Source organism: Magallana gigas, chromosome 4 (genome assembly GCF_963853765.1).
Source record: "Magallana gigas chromosome 4, xbMagGiga1.1, whole genome shotgun sequence".
Taxonomy (NCBI): Eukaryota; Metazoa; Mollusca; class Bivalvia; order Ostreida; family Ostreidae; genus Magallana; species Magallana gigas.
The window spans coordinates 57,558,842-57,583,391 of NC_088856.1; the positions used below are offsets into that span (position 1 = coordinate 57,558,842).

The 24,550-nt window shown below is 34.6% G+C and overlaps 2 protein-coding genes across 7 annotated transcripts in view; both read left to right on the forward strand.

Moving 5' to 3' along the window:
- LOC105344902 (uncharacterized) overlaps nucleotides 1-24,550 on the forward strand; it is a 151,663-nt gene that overhangs the window by 80,704 nt on the left and 46,409 nt on the right. The window lies entirely within an intron of this gene.
- Nucleotides 8,659-24,550, forward strand: part of LOC117683150 (uncharacterized) — a 125,727-nt gene continuing 109,835 nt past the window's right edge. For both annotated transcript variants that reach the window (XM_066083220.1, XM_066083221.1), the window contains exon 1: nucleotides 8,659-8,791. The gene's annotated coding sequence lies outside the window, so the exon portion shown is untranslated. The remainder of the gene's footprint in view (nucleotides 8,792-24,550) is intronic.

The window sequence follows — 24,550 nt, forward strand, 5'->3', positions numbered from 1 at the left end:
TTTTTATAAGCAATTTTTTTTTAAGCTAACCCCCACCACAAACTTTTTTTTAAAATGAGTAAAATTCTGACACAAAAAACCAACATCCTTAATTGTTCATTGACAGCGGAATTGCCTAATACTTTTGAAACTGGTAAGCTTAAGTGATATCGAGTGACAAATTACTAGAAATAAGAAACGTAGATAAATATCTACTGTGTTAGCGTGCGACTCCCGGCCAACGAGATGGATTTGCATGTTAAATTAATAAGATAGCAATCTTGGATTTATTTACACACAGTCTAATTCACAGCAGTTTTGAACTGACAAATATGGTTCATTTAAACTAGTGATCTTAGGACTGAGTTAGCATTGTTGTACCAGCCAAGAAAATGACACACAGTAATTCAGAAATGTCATGTTTATGATCGAGATAGATGAACTTTATTTGAGAAGATACAGCATATCTTAACATTTAGATTCCAGAGGAATTCAGTTTCAGTTAAGCCTGTGATTTTGAGACTTATATTCTGCATATTACTGTGTGCATACAAGCTACAGTAACTTTGTGTTTTTTTCTGTCCATTGATCTAACCTGATGTCTTTTTTCCCCTTCAGGATCCAGACACAGAGTGCACTAATTCTCCGGCCGCGACATCCAAGTTCCGTCGGAAGAAGCCAAACTACAGTGATGACAGTGTGTTGTCTAATGAAGTGACCGATGTCACGGACTACAGCAACGAGTGTGACAGTTTCCGTGCTCACTTGGAGTGCAGATGTGCTAACGAGATGGAGGGCTCGCCGCACAAAAACTCAAAGAGAAAGGAAAGGCAAAAGTGAGCAGTATTGAGCGAGAACTCGCGCTTCTGAACAAAGAAATGGAAACTATTAACATGGAATGTCAGGAAATGTGTGGCAAACACACAAAGGACCTAGGCAAGAATCAGCTTCAGCGTGAAGCTTTGACAATTAAAAGTCCAAGAATTGTACCCAGAATGGGAACAAGGCTAGAATATTTAAAATATGTGCAATTATATGACAACCCAAATTCTTTGGATCGTCGCAACACCTTACCTAAACGGGTTTCTCAGCAGACGAAGTCAGCGTGTGACAAAGACGCATCTACCACAACTAGTGCTTACAACACGGGAGAGAGCTGTCGCAGCACGCCACTGACTCTAGAACTGAATCAGGCCTCAGACGAAGGCGACTTCAAGAACTCCATGCTGTGTCTGGCTCCCTCCAACACAAACGTCTCCGCGCTGAGTGACACCGAGAAACAGACACAGACCCCGTGCGGTCAGAACGAGGGGTCCAGTGATGAGTACGCTAGCATCGGGCCAGGGCTCGAGGCATCCGCAAGTCTCCGCAATCAGAACTGTATGGGCGAGTCCCTTCAGGACCTGTATATGCAGTACGCCGACGTTATGTACATCAACCAGGCCAACCTACAACACACCATAGCCATCCAGCAGAAACTGTTCCAGCAACAAATTGAGCAGAACCCAATGAGGAGCAGAAAGAACAATGGCGTCTCCCAGCAGCCTCCATCTTCTGGTGCTAGCTAAGTCAGTGGTCAGGTGGAGAATAAATCCAGAGACAGTCCGAATGTCTCTAGAGACAGCCCCAATATTACCAGAGACAGCCCGAATGCCACACCTCCAGACAGTAGCGGTGAAATGTAGTGGGTGGTGAAACGTCGGCCAGATGGTACACGCTACATTACACGCCGTCCAATGAAAAGTAAGCTTCTGAAGGAGAGAGCAAAGAAAATCTCAGAGGAACGTTGTGGAATGACCACAGATGATGATGCAATGAGTAAACTGAAATTCGGACGTTATTGGTCAAAGGAGGAGCGTAAAAAGCATATAGAAAAGGCACGCGACCATAAGCGAAAACGCGAGTGCATGATGAAAGCTAAAATGGAGACACTTAAGGTAGCTCGCGGGTTTACCTGCTTGTGAGAAAACCTACCTAGAAAATTTGTCCACGTGATCCATAGGTTTCGGGGTTTTATTTTAAAAAATTATTTGAGATTCGTCTGCGTAGTAATAATGTTATCGTGATTCAAACACAGTGTCGCTGATGAAATAATGCAACGCCATTTCAATGAAATATATAGTAAAATGCGTATCTTAGTCGAAAACCGCATTTTAAAACTATGCTTCAAACTTTTAAACGATCTAGACGAACTTAATTTTACTCAATAACAGAAGAGATAATTTTGAATCAATTCATAACAAAAAATCAATATGTGTTCTCGGCCAATTTTTCGCAAAACAACTTTAAAGATTTAAAAGATTTTACAAAATCCTATATTTTCATCACGTTAGCCCGACGTCATCAATTTCTTACGTTTGAGAACCAAAAATGAAAATGCGCTGGTTGGCCAGACTCGCCGATTAACACATATTAGAACACGCAAATCCAATCAAAATTATAATGAATGTTTTTGAATGAACAAATGCAATTATGGTAAGGTTTTTAAGAGAAGAAACTTGGCTAATTTTCTTTTCATGAAACTCAATCAGTCAAGCATGCATTCATTGCAAAAACAATTACCATACAACTATTGACATATTAATAAGTTTGTAATCGTATACGACAACTAGCTAAAGCCAAAATAATTTTAATATTTATATCGGTATTTGAAAATACAGAACGAGCGAAGTTAATGCATACAGTTCAATTTTTTTCACAATGTACTTGTCTAAACATAAATCAGATTAAATAGTTCCAACGCACACTCATACCTTATAAAACTAAATGCGACAATGTATGTCACATCTTTAAATTTTTCGCACTTGATACTTATAAATGTTTGTATAAAGTGCAATTTAGCTTTTTCAAATATTTCATTTTATGTTTTTAAGAGCATTTGTTATTTTCAAAAGAAATGTTTGAGTTTGCTATGACGGTCAACTCTGTACGCCGAATCCTATTGTGACGTCAGCAAACCCGCGAGCTACGTTAAAGAAGCTGAGGAAAAGAAAGAAATAAACATTGTGGAACTTAGTCATCGAAAGATGATGAAACATAAAAACAAGAAAGTGTTAAACAATTTTGTGACTGTGCAGGAGATGCTGGCTCACGGAAGTCGAGTGACAGACGGGAAAACGTACAACCCGCTGCTGTCCGTGACGACAGTTTGATTCTGTCCGCGCTGTAGTGGGCGAGGATTATTTGTGATATACTACATAAACTGATGTGATGTTTTAGAAAGAGATATGTTTGTCCTGATATTTATGTATTTTAAATCATGTTCCATGAAGACTTCTGTTTTCAGTGAATATTTTTTGTTTTGTTTCTGCAGTGAATGTTGACTTGGCTGTGAGATTTGATTATCTGTTGTGGATGTATGTAAGAGATGATTATTGTTATAAAGTCTGCAGGTTGCATATTGCAGCTATAAACACAAGTGCTCTAAGTCATAATGCTGTCATCCTTCATGTGATATGTATGTAGCTGTACACCAGGCCTGCTCTGGTTTGATCACTTTGTTATTGTCAGGGGTATGCAGCAGGGATCCCTCCTTACTCCACAGTTCTTCATGTTTTATGTTCATTATTTGTAAAGTTTCATAACAATTAAATTATTCTGTTAAGATTTGTCAGTGTCCTGTACTTAAAGACTGAAGAACATTGCAATGAAACTGTACATCATAAACTTTAAGGAATGATGAGTTATAAATTGCAATGTAGATATACATATATTTATCAAGGAGCTGTATTGGTGACAAGCTAGTGTTTGTTGAACCATAGAAGGAATTCCAATTCTCACTGTCTGATAGTCCCCACTAATGAAGATTCTGCCTTTATTTCTGTCTAAAGAAAGGCATTTTTGCTGAATTGTAATTTTCATTTGCCCGAGAATTCCAATGTTTTAAACTTAAAAGCATTTATTTTAATTTAAGTTTAAGAATTCCAAAAGATGTAAAATCTGAGCGTATAGACTCTAGTATGAGGTATTTGTCTATACCAGTGATCAGGTGGACATGTTGTCATAGTAACTGTGTGTTGACATGGTAACTATGTTGAGATGGTAACAGTATGTTGGCATGATAACTGTATGTTGACATGGTAACTATATGTTGACACAGTAACTATATGTTCAAACAGTAACTATATGTTGACAGGTCACGTTCTGTCCAATCTTGTGCTTCATTATTCTGTTTCTGACTTCAGTGATACACAATTCATGTCAAATAAATTATTGTTTTATAAACACTATCAACTCTTGTTTGCATTGTTTTCATATGGTATTTTAAGAGAAAGGGGTGAATATGAGAATCAAGATTTATGTAAATAATTAAAATAAAAGCATAAATGATCGCTGTGCTTTAAATTTTGTGGGTGGATCCTGATAAATGGTAGGTGGACGTTTTATTGTTGGCCAGAGAGGAAAGTTCTCCACGTGGTCCTGCTTTTGGTGGGTCTCTTCAACTGTTGAGGGACGGAGCTGACGTTTTTAGTGGATTTATCGTGGGTGGGGCGGGGAGGGTGCTTCTGACAAACGTACCAACACCTTTGTCACGTGGTACAAAGTGTCTTGTCTGGATTATTAACCATACTTGCATGTACATTGTTCAGAGTTCCGAGATAAATGTCCGCCATTAACGCTGGAAACGTTACAGTCTTGACACGGGGTATTCCAATCACTGAGATAGATGGACACACAAGAAATGATATTTAAGAAGATATTTTCACATAAAATTCATAAAAAAGAAGATTCTTTGTTAGATTTAAATGAATTATAAAATAGTTACAATATACATGCAGTCTGGTGTGATTATATAATTTTGAGAAATATAGCGCAGGTATGACAAAGACGTAAACTGTCTGATGGAATATATATATATATATATATATATATATATATATATATATATATATATATATATATATATATATATATATATATATATGTTAAGTTCATGTAAAAGGACGTGTCCTTTTCCTCATTATTATTTTGTCGTAAAACGAACGATAACTCTGATTTCTCAGTCAGTACCCAGTTCCAAGTAAAATTTAGACATACCTTCTAAAATTTTTATTTACCGAAAAAAATCACGCTTCTAATCTGAAAAATGAACATGGCAACCATTTTTGATTTAAAAGTTTAATTACTGCGTCGCCAAATACACATAAAATTATGTCATTAAACATTAACATGTTTATAAAATTGCACTTGATTTTATTGTTTTAATTTCGATGAACAGTACGTTACTATAGAAGTGTCCCGTACCACCTTTAATAAAACAATATCTGTCATGCATATAAAGAACAGGGGCATACAAGGCGTTGTATATCCCCCACTCGGAGCAATGAAGGCGAAAGCATTTCAATTTAAGATAGAATATTGACTTTTGCCTTGTATGCATTGTTTTCATTATAAATTTCACGATAGAAGTCAATATTGTGCTTTCATTCTATTAACACGACAGGTATATGTTTCCAAATTAAGCTGCACATTGTTTTTTTTTTGCCTAAATCTTGTATCATTCACTGTTCTTAATTGCAAAATTAGGTATGAATGGGTCCTGTCTCCATCCTAAAATTACTTTTATTTAAAGAATAAGTTTATTTTGATTTTTATTATTGATTTATTAAGATGGAGTCTAGACCCATAATGAATCAAATTTGTGGGTTATATCTGAGGTGCGTTCAACAGCGCGAGCGCTCGCTTCTGAACGATCACGTTAGCGAGAGCGATCGCTTTTATAAATATCAGTAATAAGAATTATGTTCTCTTTCGCTTCGCTCAGCCGAACATAAATTATGTCAAGTTCATAATCATATAAATAAACGAAACGAACGCATAATGAAGGAGGTGACAACATTAGCCAAATTTATTATCGTTTTTATATACAAGTAAATTTGGTTTCATCCATGGAACAGCCAGCCCCGAATATAAAGTATCCACCGCAAAAAGTACTGCATCCTAAAAAGATATTCTTGCCAAAAGCAGGACATCGAGATCAGCTATCTTTTAAAAAACGAGAAAAAAGAAAAACATCAGCAATTTTGCGACTAAGTGGTCGTAGCTAAGTTGTCGAACGGCAATAGAGCCTTGGTCCTGGGTTTAAATACCACAAGAACCGAATAACTCATTACAAGAAAACAGTTCCCAGCTCTAATATTAACTCCTAAGGTAACCGTTACTTATATAAAAACGCGACACAAATTGAACACCGAATAGTCAAGACAGCCTGAGCGCGGCACCCAAATCCAAAGGCACCGGGATCGAACCTCAAATGTACAAACCAAGTTTTAAAAATTTTATATGGAAACGAAAAGAAATATATATCATTCATTGATTATTATGAGGTGATAATTTCGGTCGGGGCCAAATCCAATAAAACCCGAAGGGCTTTATGATATATTTGATCACAACCAGACCGAAATTATCCCCTCATTATAATCAAAGAATGATTTCTTATAACTTATATTTATATAATTTTTAGCCATTGTATGTTTAAATATATAAATAAGCAAACCCCGCTGGCATCCAAATTAAACGTCATTTGAAGTTATTGGACTTGTATAGTACAAAATCAATTCGTAGTGTTATCACAGGCAAAGACACTAAAACATGTCAAATGAATATATACCAGGTACCTGTGTGACGGTGCCTATTTACGAGCGGTGTTCAGCTTTAATCACAAAACTAAAACAATCCAACAATATGATTGATCTGTACACTACATTAGGTTGAATTTTTTTTGTTCTTGTTCATTTTTTTGTTTCTTTTTGTTTTTGTTTTTTTTTTGTTTTTTACATTTTTTCATTTCCGAAATATTCCATTCTGGCATCTGAAATTCAATAGCTCGTCAAATTCAACCTACATGTACATGTACAATTATGCATACTAGTATACTGCAACCCCCCCCCCCAAAAAAAAAAACCCACCAAAAACCCCCAACAAAAAACAATGTTATGAGAATGCTAGTAGTATGCATTCTCTTGGGGTCATTTAGCTCCCCTGTCGTATTTTTTTCAACGTTAAAGTAAACAGGGGCGGATACAGGATTTGTAGTTAGGGTGGGGGCGTGGATAAAATTATTGAGGCAGGGGGTCTGGGGGCCCGTGGGTCCAGGGCAAAGCCCTGGTGGGGGCTCAGGGGGCGAAGCCCCCGGAAGCTCCTGGGTTTTCGTGTATTTTGAAGGTAAAATCAGGCTAAAAAAAGTGGTATTTTTTTTTAGTTATGTACACTTTTAAAAGATGAAATAAGCAATAAAAATAAACAAATAAGATAAAGTTTTCATTTCTTTTAATCACCTGACTTCTGCCATCTACTATTTCCCCTTGGTGCTTACTTCCTTTACACAAAAGCCTATAACATATATATAACAATTATTATTTGACACATATTGTTACTTATACCTAATACATGTTACATGCATTGGATTAAAAACCAAATAGTTTAGGCATTTATGAACTCCCAAAATTAACCAGGTTGTCAAAGTTACAACATTCATGATGTTACGGTATCCGACCCCCTATTAGCTGTTAGAAATATCTGATGCATCAAATCTTCAGTATTCTTATATTAAAATAGTCTATTTACCTAGAAACAAATTCAAAAAATATACAGTAATTAATTAATGATTGCACATAGACCATCTGGTTTTAAATGCAATTATATATTTACCTTCGACCAGCTTTTAAATATTCAGAAATTTTTGCTTGCATCGCATTAGGGAAATGACAGCGCAGTCTACACTTGAAACAAAACTGCTGGAATTTCAAGTCGATTCTTGGTCGAAGCCCCAAGTTCAGGGCCCTGGGGAATTTAATACAGCCACCATAATGAAATGACCAACACTGCTTGTTTTAAACACAGTTTAATTGGTTTGTTATCAGAACCTGTCAACATGCATTAGGATTAGATGTTTATAGAGCAGCAGAATTACAGTCAGCATAGCACATCTGGTGTATCAATGAGGTGTAACATTAAGTCAGGCATAAGTGAAACACAAAATGTTAACTTTTCTATGTAAAACTTATTAAATCATCTATCATGTATACAGTCGTGCATACTTTGAAAATTTTAGGGGGGCGTGCGCCCTCCACGCCCCCCCCCTTAAATCCGCCAGTGGTAAAGGTTGCCTGCCCTCCATCTCAAGCCCTGCAAAAGAGCAGTACATTACCACAGTTACCGTGAAGGGGTTATAATGGCCCTCTTCTTCGATCGCGTGAATAACTAGATACCGGAAAATTAAAGTGGTAGCCTAACGTTAACGTTATGGGATACATCCATGTTATGACGTACTATTTATGGAAATAAACAATACAATTAAATAAGTGTAATTTTATAAGAAGTTTCCCCCTCAAATTGTCACCTAGCAGCGTAGCGCAGTGGGTTAGAAGGTTTACTACGAATCTGTAAGTCATGAGTCCGAATCCTTTTTCTGATGTCGTTTGTTCGGCCTTATCCTTATTTTCCTGACCACGTGCCGGTTACCCCCCCCCCCCCCCCCCCAACACACACACCTAAAAAGTTATATCATCGAGTATATTGATGACTGAAATTGAGACACAATGAAGTGATAACCATTAACCATTAAATTGTAATTACTGTATAACATTAAAAACGGAATACTTGAATAGTTATCAAAATTTATTATATTCATTATCTGGGACCGAAAAGACTTGGGGTCGAAATTGTTTGACGCCGGAAAGACCAAACATTTGGACGTGTATATACTATATTGAAGCAGAACAAACGACATTTTGGAAAGAGGAAAGGGAAGGGCGTTTTTATCCAATTCGGCGTGGTAGTTTAAATGGTGTCCGTCTAAGAAAGGAAATATGTAAGCGGTTTTTTTAATGATGTGATTTGCTTTGCATTATGCCTATTATTCCCTCATATGATTCCGTCGTGCTACAGTCGTTTTACAGGTAACGAATACTTTCAGTATCCGGTTTCGTCGTGCATCCGACTATTATTGTCGGAATTCCAAATGTTTTTATTTTTTGTTTTAATCACGATTCTTTGTCCTTCTAAACTGTGGTATCAAACTTCCGAAAATATGAATTAAGGAAGTATTCAACACCCCTCCATTTTCCTAGTTTCGGTATCGAATCAAGCGCCCTCTATCACTTCTGACCAAATATTTTTGGGTGGATCAATTTCGAAAATACACAAGAGGCACAAAACGTTACTTTATGAAATTAATCTTTCATGAAAACACTTTAATATGTTTTACGGTGCGACCGTTGGGGCGAGCGCAGCATGTGATCAAACAATGAATTATGATAAATCAGGCCAGAATTTTTTTTATTTTTAGGTTTACAAACAACAAAATGATAAAGTTCCGTAGGAGGAGGAAATAAAAAAAAAATAAAAATCTCTTGACTTACAATTTTTTTTATTTTTAGGTTTACGAACCACAAAATTGTAAAGTTCTGTAGAAGAAAAAAAACTTTTGTGACATCATCTTTATTCTAATAATATAATGAATGACAACTTCATGATAGTGGTGTGTAACTGCATCAAGTGTAGCATGTGAAAAGTATGTCATCTGTGTAACATATCACTGAAATAGTACATTAGAATATTAGACATACAGCTTTGATACTACAATAACATGTACATATAGCAATGCAAGGGGTGTGCAATTACAAAATTTGGCCACAAAGTTACTAGCCCAAGATTCAAAGTTATGAGTCAGACTATTGTCGGACATGTCAACATTTCATTAAAAAAAAAAACCTAAATTTTATGTACATAAAGTCATAACGTTTTCTCCTGTATGATACTAGTATATAATTATTAATATACAAAATATGTATTACTTTCATGTTTTCTGCGGTTAAAAAATATTCAACTTCATTGATCTCTAACATTTTATTTACAAAATTGGTTTGGGTGTTTATATGTGAGAAAACTCAAACATAACATTGTGAATGTCAACAGACTCTATAAAATCACTGCAACTATATGTGTGCATGTATTTTATCCTGTTGAATTTCCATGTACAAAGTACAACTATGCAATTAATTATGTAATGGTAAATTTTAATTGAAATAACGGAAAATGCACAAAGAATAATATAATTTTTTTTTAAATTCACTAGGCAGGTCACTTGTTCAAAATGTGTTCATGAAAATAGTTACTGCAGAAATTTATAATATCTCTAATACATCTCTCTCTCTCTCTCTCTTTCTCTCTCTCTCTCTCTCTCTCTCTCTGTAAAATAAATTTTTAAAAAGGCCAATGAATACATATGCCAATTCAACACAAAAAGAAAGGGAATCATTTTACAGTGATGTACTTGAAAACAGCTGCACAGGTAACTATTGAAGCCATGTTCAGTGAGGTGTGACTATCTCGTCTAGCCACTGGTCAACACTGTCGGTAAAACTTCAAAGTATGAAACTTACAGCAGAGTGTTTGTAGAAGCTTCTCTGAAGAATGTTGCACGAGAAAAAGATACGCAAGAAATTTTTAGGCTATCATGACACAAAAAGAGCAGATTTCATGCCTCTATGATAACAATGACGATACACTTTTCCTACTAGGAAAAATTTGCTGTCGGGGAGAAAAAAAAAGATCTTTTTTGTAATTTTATTTTTTTTCTAAAAACTCAGAAAACCGAGCGGCGGGTTTGTAAACCTAAAAATAAAAAAATGCTGGCCTGACAGTAAAAATAAAATTAACAACGTAAATAAAATATGATACAGTATCATATTATGTATCAAATATTATAAAATATCATACAATACAATATCATACTATATTATACAATATAATATCATATGTTTCAATGTTATGATGTATTATGTAATATGATATTATATCACATAATACAGTATTGTATTATATAAAATGATGTTGTATTATGTGATCAAATATAATAAGGTTTAACACAATACAATGTCATTTCATATTTGCAATATCATCTTTGTTTATTACAGTATTTTATTGTATAATATGATATATATTGTAAGTATGATAGAATGTAATATTTAATTTTATATTATTATATTGATTTACATATGAACATATGATTATCATACAATTTTTTAACAGATCATCTATGATTTTGTGTCAAAACAGAATCCATGAATATCCAAGATCATAAAGCATGATTTTCATATAATATGATAAAGGTGGTCTCATAAAGGTGATGTCTCATAAAGGGGATGCCTCGTCTCGGTGAGCTTTGTTATCTGTGATTACCTATGTTTTCTTTTTGCTTGTAAAGATTTTTTGGATGAGGCTGTCATGCCCCCCCCCCATCCCCTTTTCCCCTTTTTAAAAAAAACCGATGCTACGTGTTAGTTCCTGGAAATTACCGTAATTATAGTGAATAAAATATCCAAGTTACAAGTGTTTCCTATATCTGAAGAAATGTCCTCATTCTTTAGCTTTGCAAGATTTTGAGAAGATTTTGGTAAATTCAGCAGATTTACAATAACTTCAGTTAGAGTAATTTCCCCTTATTGTGACGTCAAAGTTCACGTTTAAGTGTCGTCTGACTCATTAAAACTCCCCTGAGAAATAAAAGTAAGCCAAGTATACTGTTTTATTTACTTAATAAGCATGACGTTCTTAAAACTACACTTATGCTTCTAAAAGGTTTTACTTTGATTCTCGCGAGACTTGGAAACCATTGGAACTATGAATTGTGGGTCAAAATTTACTGAATCAGATCAATTAGTCTCGTTTAACCAGACGCTCAGATGTCTCCGTAGATCTCCGATCTGCTCGTCGGAGATTTATGGAGACAGCCGAGGTCTGGTTGAACGAGACTACATTTTCCAGCCAGCAGCCAGGTTTTGTTTGTAATCGGAGCTCTTTTCGTTTACGCACTTATTAATGTGAATGTTTAGTGATTTTCAATTGTAACATGTAAAATTTAATGCAATTTACCTTTTAATAACGATAAAATTCCATGAAAAGTACAAAAATATCACTTTTGAGCATTGTCCAAACATCCAACTTCGGAGAAAAATAACTTATTTAAGTGCAAACAATATTACTTATTACTGACTCACTACGGAAATATATTGGGTTGATCAATCTCATAGATGGCGAGGCGAAGCCGAGCCGTCTATGAGAATGATCAACCCAATATATTTCTGTAGTGAGTCAGTAACTAACCTAAGAAGTGTTTTGTTTTCCTGAGGACTATCAAGTGACATATTTATTCACAAATAGTGATGACCTACGCAAAGCCATGTACAAGATGCTTAACATCTCGTCCAATTTAACTCATTTAAAATCTTCAAAATTTTCAATCTCATCTTTCAAATACTCTTTTAAAATCTATGCTTCACCATGTTCACTTACAATGTTTTGTTGCTATTCAATTTTAAATGTTTTCTCCTTTTTCTTCAGAGATTTGAGGAAATTTCGATGCTGCCATTTTGTTCAGCTCCAGACAAAACAATGACATCAATATTCTAAGGGCAACTACTCTAATTTTAAAGAATTTTAAAGGGCAACTTCTCCAAATACTTTTAGAACTTACGGCATGCGGTTATGTATTAAATACTATGAAATGTCGAAAAAAGTAAGCGAAGCGTCGGCCAATGAAGGCCATATTGCCTAATATTATTTCTCATTGACCAAATATATAGATATATGAGGCAATCATATGCTATGTTTAAACCAATGAAAGTGTGACATTTCAGTCCAAGGGAAAACAAACCCCTATTTTGTGCAAATACAATCGATAGTAAATTATATCTAGGGTCTTTTAAAACAGGTTAGAAGTTTGCCAACACATGCAGCACTTTGCAAGATGATTTCTTGTGGACCTCATGTTTTTATCGAAAAATCGGCATATTTTGTACAAGTGTGCATTTGTAGACTCCCAAAACGGAGTCCAAAATGCTTGCAGAAATTCACTTCCGTTGACTCCGTTTTGGGAGTCCAACTAGACTGATCAATATATCCAGCTAAATAATACTTCTATCGCACTGAACCGAAACTAGGAAAACTATTATTTGATATGAAGCTTAATCTTAAACTAAATGGGGGTCAATAACAAACTTATTTTCATTGTTACGGGTAGGCTTAATTGTTTTCACATGTTCGTTTTTTCTGCCTTGCACTTCCGGCAGCTCATATCTCGGTCACCTTTTTAATTTGTACACAATACGGTAAATAATCGAGCAAATGTCAAACGACTCCACACAAGGATAGAATATTTATTTCTGTATTATAATTACCTAGCTAAGATTTTTTAACTTCATTTTTCTCCAATAATTTTTCTATAAATTAGTCGATACTGGCAAATATTTGTTACCGGTAAAACGACTGCACTTAGTCTTGTAAGTAATAGTATAAATACCAGTGCATTAACCATGCCACAGGAAGTTTCTAATTTCATCTGTACTTGAACAGTATCAAAAATCAATGCAGCACACGGCATTGAACCAAGTTTATTTCACTGAACATTTTCTTTATGTGATTATGTACAGGAATCAAACTCGGAACTCATGCAGTCAGAAGAAGCTTTACCACTGAGCCGATAGCATACGCAAGGTCCATATATCACTGACCACCACCCATGTATTCCAACAATACAGGTGAGTGTGTGTGAGAGAGAGAGAGAGAGAGAGAGAGAGAGAGAGAGAGAGAGAGAGAGAGAGAGGGAGAGAGAGGGGGGAGGGGCAGACATGGAGAGATAAAGAGAGAGGGAAAGACAGAAAGATACGTTAGATGTACACAGAGAGTGACAGAGAGCACACAGGTGTTGTTTAATTTGTTAAATAGCGAACGCAGGTCGCCGGCGCGAAGCGAGTTCTACTGACAAGGCACGTGTGAATAGAAAATACGGACTCGTTGCACATTGATTCAGTGGATTTTTTTGGCGTCAGTTACTCAGACCAGTAATGCCCTGTTTTATTGGACCAGTAGATCCCTGTAAATATGGTTTCCCATTTCACACTCTCACGAGAACAATATAAAAATAATTAAAGACCAGGGGTTTTCCTACTGTTTTTAAACTGGTCCAGGGTCCGTAGAATTGGGAAAATTGACGCGTAAACTGTTGAAAATGGGAAAATTACAAAAAAAGTACTTGTACTATACAGTGTTATTTGAGGTCCAACCTATGGAAAATGTTATACTTTATTACTTCTCCCCCACATAAATTATTGAGATGTTTGAAAGACTTTTTTATTTATGATGTGTGCAAAATAACTATATTTTTTATAAGTCTTTATATGAAAAGGGTTTTTATATTATATATGACCTGCTGGAGAAGCAGAGGAATTTTATTAGTTATGAACAAATAACCAATGTTTACCTAGTTAAGCTACCATTTACTAAATATGAAGGCTTAAAAAAGGCTATATTAAGCTCCTGGCCCAGTATCAGGCAATTTTCACATGAATTAGTAGTAAAACCGTACCAGTAAGAATCTATAAAAATTCTGTGTAAAGATAAAAAAGGCTCAAGAACATTATATGACTTTTTTTTATCTCAAAACTACAGCATAGGCCAATATGTGAATCTAAGTGGGAAACTGACTTAAATCTCGAACCAGACTTCAATTGGAACCACATATATTACAACTCTAAGTTAATCACAAAAGATACAGAACTGGTATGGTTTAATTACAGAATAATTCATAGAATTTTAGGTATAAATAAAACAATAACTTATGTGCAATATGTATGTTGGAACCTGAAACTTTTAAACACTTATTCTACCATTGCCCACTAATCTTGAATCTCTGGACAGAATTGTCAGACTATATTTTTAATAGATCTGGCAAGAGAATAACATTTGATATCCAGAGATTAAAAGAAATTACTTTATTTCTCCAAATTTCTTAAGGTTTTCCAATTTGTAAAAATTAATTAAATTCATGCATTTTTACCTTTTGATAGATGAAATGTTTCTTAATTGTGTAAGCCAATTGACAAACATGCAATAAGATAATTCTTTGCAAAATGACAATGATATTTGCATTTTGGGGTATTAGTCCTACCCTTTGAACCATTTACAACCATTATACAGAGAAACTGTTTAATTTTGTAAATAACTGCAGATTTATGATTTTATGATAGTTTTAGCATTTAATTGGCACAAATATTAACTAAGCACTCTATGATAAGTAAATTTTTTACAAGTAAGTTTGCTGCAGAAAAGATGAAATAAACTGCAATGAACATTAATAATGTTATAATCTTTATTATTCAGGAACATTGTATCTGAGATAAATTCAAATGATAAATAAATAAAAATTCTTATAGCGAGCGCAGCGAGGCGTCGCGAAGCGCCGCTCGCGAAGCGAGCTCCATAGACAACGTGTACGAACGGAGGAAATTCGAGTTGAAATCTGCACATTGTTCAAAGAAAATTTTGTGGACCCGCGTGAAAACGTTCTACTATCCCAGTGATCCTTTGCGGTGCATAGCAACATGGCGGAACAGAAAGCGTTTCTACGGAAAATTCTTACCTCTACATTGCATACATCATTTTCATTTAACAATAAAAAATCCTTTTAAAAACATTAAAGTAAACAACACATATGCTTACGTAAAAAACTGTACCTATGACGTCATTTCCTTCCCCGAATTTGTCCGACAATTTACGAAAACTGTCGAGCGCAAAAAGTTAAGTATGACGTCACAGTGATCTTGCGTTTTATATTCCCGCGATACATTTAGAGGTGGATCAAGCATCTGTACTGAATGTAACGTGTAGGAAGTACACAGTAGGGAGTCACCGTTAATACTGATACTGCGCTCACTATTAACGGTGAATCTTTGGCTGATTAGTTTTGTTTTGATGATTTTATTTTTGCTCAGTAAATACACATGCAAGTTCCATGCTAAATATTTTGTCATATTGATCCAATCATTGTATACGTTAGGTAGGTGACAAAAAACTACGCGCATTGATGAAGTTTTCCGGTCAATTTTTTCTTTGATACGTCGATCAATAGAAAAATTATTATCTTCATTTCTTAAATCATTATTAGATCTACGTGTAGCCACGTCATTTTGTAATGAATAAATAAAAGAAAAAAAATTAAACTGTTAAAATATCTACATGTATTTGTTATAGTTGCATATGTGGTCAAACCTTTCAATAATATTGGATATCACACACTAAAAAAGGGGGGAGGGCACATATCTACAACGCTTATATAGCGTACAAAAAACAAAATTGATGTCACAGAGGAAAATTAAAACACTGGTAACAACAAGGAACAAAATGAGAAATAACACAGACACACAATTTATTGATTTTAATGATCATTATTAAAAGGTAAAGAAGAGATTAAAAAAAAACGACTTTGTGTTTATCAAAATATTTTGATAAGTCTGTTTAACATTTTATTAATGCTCAGTGGTAGTTTTTGGTTTAAGTGTATAAACCTAGGAAGGGACCATTGGAATAAAAGTTTGATATCTTCCGGTTCCTTGCGGTGGTAAAAGTTTTCGAGACAAAGCCAAAGTTTTTTGGTTTGGTTAAGTCCACGGGTTGCATTTAACAATGATGACAGATGTGTGACTCCTTCTGCGCTCGCCCCAACGGTCACACCGTAAAACATATTAAATTATGAATAATGAAAATTTACTGAATAAAATAGGAATGTTTTATTTTATTTTGCATTCAAATTCATATATTTACATTCCACGTATATTTTGCATGTAAAGCTACTGCAGATATAGCACCATAACACAGAAAGGGTACTAAAAGGTTAATTGACGAGTTTTAATTGTGACGTCACAAACGTTGAACGCTGATAAATACAACGTCACAAGCGAAAATCAAAGATCACGCTTGTGGCTGTTACAGTGGCTCTTCCATTAATTTAAACTTACCCATAGGATAGTACAGTAATTTTGAGGTATAATTCGCATTTGCGTACAAGGCAAGAATGTACAAAAAAATGTAAATATAAGCATTAAATCCTTATTTTTTGAAAGATATAGTCTCATAACTGCAACGGTGTGTGCAAACAAATTTTCCTAACGCGCTAACGCGCGTTATTCAATTTGTATGCACACACCGTTGCAGTTATGAGACTATATCTTTCAAAAAATAAGGATTCAATACTTAAATATTTACATTCCAAATATTTTTTGCATGTAAAGTGTATGAAAAGATACTGCAGTTATAAGACTGTAACACACACAAGGTACTCAAAGGTTAGAATGACTAGTTTAATTATGACGTCACAAACGTTGAACGCTGTAAAATGCAACGTCACAAGCGAGAATCAAAGTTCACGCTTGTGGCTGTTACAGTGGCTCTTCCATTAATTTGAACTTACCCTTAGGATAAAACAGAAAATTTGACGTTAAAATCACATTTGCAGACAAGGCGAGAAATTTAAAAAAATGTAAATATAAGCATTAAATCATTATTTTTTGAAAGATATAGTCTCATAACTGCTGCGGTGTGTGCATACAAATTTTCATAACGCGCTAGCACGCGTTATTCAATTTGTAAGCACACACCGCTGCAGTTATGAGACTATATCTTTCAAAATATAAGGATTCAATGCTTAATTACGTTACATTGCTACCTTTATTTTTATTGATTTATCATAATTCATTATTTGATCACATGCTGCGCTCGCCCCAACAGAGCACCGTAAATCATATTAGATAAACCTTTTGTTATGTTTCTATGGGGAGAGTAGTCAATCTTTTTTAGACAGAGAGAAAAACAAAGACATAGAGAGAGATACATAAAGATACAGGTAATGTTAGATGAACATAGAGAGTGTCAGAACGCACAAGTTCTACATGTATATAACTTGTCTATAGATAAACTGTGATTTTGTAATGTTTCTAGGAGGAGGATGGTCAATCTTTTTAGACAGGTATGAGGATTTCTGATGAAAATTTGATCTCTGAAAAGGGTGAATAGATAAAAAGCAATAGTGTGTCAGAGTAATTGAACATTTATGTGTTATAAAAGAGGAGGAGTGAGCTACAACAGACTCGAACTCGGGACCCTTCAGTTTAAAAACCAACGCTCTACCGACTGAGCTAAAGGGTTACCCCACTAGCTACAGTCCCTGAAACGTTCTACTTTCCCACTTGAATGGTGGGCGCACTCTGAGCGTACGCTGAGCGAACGGTGCATATACTACAGAATTAGACAGATTAAGAAAAAAATAAAATGGAAATGTATGTGAAGTGCATTTAATATAGCTATAGGAGTGATGCATAACAAGCACATTTAGAATATATTGCACATGCTATAGAAATATGTTGAAATATATTGTGCATATTACAAGTTATAATATACAATCAAGTACACTCGCAATCTAATTACGCAATATCATTCTGTATACAAAATCTCTCTCTCTCTCTCTCTCTCTCTCTCTCTCTCTCTCTCTCTCTCTCTCTCTCTCTCTCTCTCTCTCCTCTCATACACATGCACACAGGACATTTGGTATGCTGAATAATGATCTTAAGGTTTAGCCTCATGATGTAATAGTCGGTCCTACGTCATTTTGCAGTGGATTTCGTTAGACTTGCACACTAAAACCGGCGCTTTTAACGGCAATGAAATGCAAGGGCGGATCCTGAAATTTATAGATTTCAGATGGACTTTTCAAGCACAGGGGTTCTTAATTTCTCCAGATCTTTTATATATCCAATGCTACTGGTGGTTGGAAGCATCCCAAGTTTGTAAAAAAAAAATAATAATAATAAATGTTCAATATAAAAAATCGAGGTTCTTTCCACCCCCCTCCCCCTTCTATAGCTTAATAGATCCGTGTACCCATGGTACCGGGTTAATGCCTCTTTTTATTAATGTATATAAAATAAAAATATAGACACATTTTATGAAATCATCTATATATGATAGAGAAACATGACTGAAGCATAATTATACTTGGCATTTATTTTTGTGAAAAAAAACCCATTAGGCTTAATGATCTGCCCCCTTTTTTTACTGTTGAATATGACGTCAGGGAAGGCGGAAGTGACGCTAAATTTACTACCAACTGCAGTGATGGCTTCTTGTTTGACAGAGGCTTTATGTTACAAGTCTGTTATGTTCCACCGCGCTAGGAGAATGATATTACTATCTATAAGGTAAACAATGGAAGGTGCATCTGTAATTCACAACAAAACAGGCAATCGAATCAGCAACGCAGGTGTGTTGGCATAGTACAGTGTACATGGCGATAGCACTATGAATCGATGGCTATCTTTTTACGATTGGATTATTTCAGAGAGGGATTGGAAAATGCATCTTTGTTTCGCAATAAAATAGGATATGTTAAAGAAACCGAAGAATATCCCTTTAACTGAATGATTGAAAGGACGGACTGAAACTAAATTCAACTTGTGTCCAGAAGGATGGGGGGATGGGTTAGTAAATCCTGGATTTACTAACCACAGAGATACCTAGGGCATGCGCCCAATAGGGGTTAGCAAATCCTGGATTTGCTAACCCCCTTAGTAAATCCTGAAGAATTTTTACTCAAGCACATAACATAAGAACTTAGATCACACCATCTGCAAATGAACATTTACATAATTATATTTTGAATGAATAAATCCACTTTGTAAGAAATACATGACTGAATGTTTAAAAAAAATCAATATCTACAGACATTTAGATTTTTATTATTGTATACTTTTGTAATGTAGGTAAAACTTATTTCAGTTTCCACATCAATAAACTAAGGACATTCAGTAATGCTCTGATTTACATTGACTGTGTTAAAATCAGGGTTAGTTGATGAATTAGTAGTGACTAAGGCTACTTTTCACTGTTTCTCTAAATTCCAAGAATTAAAATAATTCCAAATTCAAATAATACTCTGTTATCAGTTGATATTCTATCTTTTAAGGTTTCATCCTCATTCAAGGAAGTAACAATTGGTCCATGCAGTTATGGAAAACCAAGAAATAGTCCTGGTATAGTATGTACATTTATTTTATTACGAAACATCAGTAATTTGTACAGCTAATCTCTCATTAATCTTTCAACACTGGTATGAATCTGGTGAATTGTTTAATATATGTTTACATTAAGTACAAAACAGGAAGTAAATTAAAGTGAACCTTCTCAGACACTACCTAATCAGTTTAAAGGTGGTAATGTTGATCATTTTAATCACATTTTATTCAGCTAATCTCTATGTATTCTTTCAATGATAGAATAAATTGATGATTTGATAACTAGAGTTTATGTTTACATACAAATGTGAAGATTGATTCAGCTAAGTGTCGTTGATACTACTACATTACATCAAACAGTCTAACTGGTCAAACAGAGTGACAAGGAGAACAACTCAATCTCTTTTGTTGCCAGCTTTAATATGAACAGAGTTATTCCCCTTTTCACCTTTTCCTAAATCATTACATTCATGTTTAATATAGATAGCAATGTACAGAGTTATGAACTTTATCCATACCTAGTCAGAATATAAGTAAAATACAAAATAATTTAAAATATCCTAAAAAAATTGATCCAATACTAGTATAAAACTCTTTGAATAAATGCATGTACCTGAAATGATTGAGATACTGCCAGACAGACACAAACACAAGTCATGATGATGATTGTTCAGAGTCAATTTCTCTCCCAATATATCCCCTACTTAATTTCTTTCTTATCATTAACTTTAAACAGAATTGATTATCAATCCATGTTAATGTGTATAAAAACTTTCAATGGTCGATTATTTAGTGGGATGGGTTAAATAATGACGGACCAAAACAGGGATTCAATCACGGGGCCCTCTGAATTTCTAGTGTTTTCTACCAACTGAACTATCTGGCACCGGCATCCAACTGTTGTGACCGTCACATTTGTAAGATTTTCACCCATCATTGATTTAATTAGCTTAACAGCTCAATCCTTAACTCTTTCTGTTATCAGCATTTGTTCGGTATTTGTTATTTACATGTATGTTCTCCTGTTTGTCTTTTAGGTTAATGTAATACATGTACATGTACTGTTGTGTAGAATTGTGTGGTCTCTTTTTAGGTCTATAGAGTATGGTTTTCAAAGATACAGTAGACAAGAGAAAGAAAAGAGAAATCTTATACGGTATAGTATTCATGAATATTATAAACTGTTCATAAGGCAGCTAACTTGTTCCTTTCTTAGTTACTCAGGTGACCTATTGCAATCGTAAGTTCGTTGTTGTGTGTCAATCATAGACATTATATTAAACAGCTCTTAAATGGGTATGGGGGCAGTAGTCATTGTGTTAACCCTATGGTAAGAACTGTTGCTTGAGAGCATAGCAATTTCTTACCAAGAGATTAACATAATAAGAACTGCCCTCATTCCCATTTAGTGATTGTTTTTTGTTCAAACAAGGGAAAACTATCCTTGTGGTAATGTCAGGGCTTGGATACTGTCAAAATTTTTGCTCGGGGAATTGTCAAATAATCAGCCAGGTTATTGGGAAAAGCATGGGCCATAAGCCAGTAGTCAAAGACCTCATGTATAATTTGGTTAGTTCCTGTATTGCACACATTTGATAATAATGTGTGAATTGTGTTTTGATAACAATTATAGTCTGTTCTCTTGCTGAACTGCACTGCACCTGTACTTTTTAATGCATTTTACGTAGTAGAACTTACCGAATGCAACAGTTATGGGCCATAATTACAAAATATGGAATAGGATCAACCAAAAGGCAAAGCTTCTGCCCGCCATCTTCTCTTAAACAGACCTAAAACTTAAAAATGGTTATCAATTTTAAAGTAACATGATCCAATAAATTGATTTAACATTTTTTAAAAAAATGTATATATTGAAACAAATTTTTCCACAGATCAACATATTTTAAGCAACTAACTTTTAATATGTTTCTTAATAAATCATTCCACAATTTTTAATGTACTTATGCATGTTAAATATGAGATTACAATCATATTTAAGCTTGTACACTTAGCTAGCATGTTTTTATAACCAGGAAGTTAAATCAAAGAGAGAGAGAGAGACAGAGAGAGAGGGGGCAGAGAGAGAAAGACACACAGAGATAGAGAACACAAACTGGAATACAACTGTTGAGGCTAGAAAGTGAAATATATAGAGAAAAGAAAATAGAGCAGAAAAAATCAGAGAGAGAGAGAGAGAGAGCAAAGAACATGTTGAAGAGATTAGAACCATTTTAAGGACGACGGACCCAATTCAAGATTTCGCACATCTGCGCAGAATCTGCGCATTTGCTTTAAATATGACTGTCGTAATTACGTACATCAGAATAAGAAAAAATAATAAAATTTTCATATTACTAAACATAATTTGTGATGCCAAAATATTTTAAGCGGAGAAAAATTAAGAAGAAGAAAAATAGTCCAAATTTCCTCTGTTTGCAACTAATCCACGGTTTATAAATCCTAAGCCCCCCACCTGCAGTTTATAGTCTTATAATAAGACTTATAATCAGGTAGATATTGAATTTATACTATAACCTTTTAAAATCATACATATAGCAGTTAATGCTACATCAGGCAATAATTAATTATGCCCTTTTTCCGATAATATTTCTAAGGAAAAATGAACCATGCAGTGAACTTTGAGACAACCCCTCAAAAAATTAAGGTTTTTTTTCTGTTCAACGATAAGCTTATTGACTTCTTAATATTAAAATTTAATAAGAGTAAAAAATCTATCGCTGAATTTTTAAAATATCAGTTTTTATACCACACCCCTGAAAATTTCCATTACTTTCTATTATATCTGAGGATTTTTGTACCCAAATTTTGAAACACCCCCAATAAGATAAGGAAGTCGATGATCATGTAATTTTTTTTATTGATTTTCACTCATCATCAACATTAACATTATATAAAAATTTGAATAAAAAATCTATTGTAGAAATGAATTAGGTCCGCCTTCCTTAACAAGACCTCGGACTTTCAGGAGGGCGTAGCTATCTATTTCTTGCGTCAAAAAAGTTAAAAATGACGCGGTTTCAAGCAAAATATGCAGGGATTGCGTAGTCTAAACTCAAAAGCCAGACAGATCTTGTTGATTTCAAAGGCCCATGGCTGAGTGGCTAGCAATGAAATACACATGCCTACGTCACATTGCTGTTTGACACAACTACCCAAAGTCAAAGCTCTTGTTAAAATGGTTTTAAGTCTAAAATGGAGAAAAACAAGAAAAATATCAAAGGTTTTTATAGCAGAGAGAGTGTGACAGTATATAAATAGTGCCTGTTTGGGAGGGTAACAGTTGAAATTGACACCCCGAGAAAACCATTGTCAACCGACGCGAAGCGGAGGTTGACAATGGTTTTTGAAGGGTGTCAATTTCAACTGTTATCCTCTCAAACAGGCACTATTTATTTTGTTATACTGAATGTCTTAATTTTAAAATTTTTTTTACTGCTTTTATATAGGAATAACGTGAATTTTACAGCGAACGGTACGCGCATAATTTTCGCGCATGTAACAATTTTTAATGTTTACCATTGCTAAGTGCATTGCTAACGCGGAGGGTAAAAAAAAGAATTATGAACTGCGTCTCAACCAATCAGATTTCATTATTTAACATGAAAGTATAACAAAAAGAAATATTACATGTTAGGCAGACATAGTCTATCTAAGTAAGAACGAAACAGAGAGTGAGAGAGAGGGAGAGATTAAGAAATCAAGAGTACATATTGAGTAGTCTGAGAGAGAGAAAAAAAAGAGATTATTAGTACAAGTTGAGGATATAAAGTCCGAGAGAGAGAGAGAGACAAAGAGAGATAGAGAAATTATTTACTACAGGATTAACAGGGAGATATGGATAGTATATATTGAGAAGAGAAAGTGAAAGATAAATGGAAAGAGAGAAAAAATACATAAAGAGAGATACATGTAGAGAGAAAGAGATACATGTAACTGGTAACTAACTTCCGCCCAACCATTCAAATGAAAATGTAACATCAAAAGTAAAATAAGATATAATTAGTACCCGGTACACATTGAGGATAGAAAAAGAGAAACAGAGAGAGATCGATCAATAGTACATATTGAAAAGAAAAAGTCTGAAAGAAATAGAGATAATGAGTACACGTTTTGGAGAGAGAGAGAGAGAGAGAGAGAGAGAGAAAGAGAGAGATCGAGAGATCAATAGTACATATTGAGTATAAAGTCTGAAAGAATTAAAGAGATTATTAGTTCATGGAGAGAGAGAGAGAGAGAGAGAGAGAGAGAGAGAGAGAGAGAGAGAGAGAGAGAGAGAGAATGCATACAGCCAGTCAGAAAAAAATAAGTCTGAGAGTAACAGTACAACAGAGAGAGAGAGAGAGAGAGAGAGAGAGAGAGAGAGAGAGAGAGGATAAGTACAACATAAGCAGAACAATTCAAAAAGAGTGTAACAGTACAACAAAGGGAGAGAAAGATTTAAAGGAGAGATATATAAATATGAATTATATAGTACATGTTTAAGAGAGAGATGGATAATATATGGTGAGAAGAGAAAGTGAGAGGGAGATACATGGAGAGAGATACATTTAGAGAGAGAGAGAGAGAGAGAGAGAGAGAGAGAGAGAGAGAGAGAGAGAGAGAGATCAACAGTCCATATTCAGTAGAGAATGACATGCACATTGTAAGTTTTCTGAAGGTCATCTCTTGTTGATGATCAAACTTGCCTAAAGATTATACATTTATAG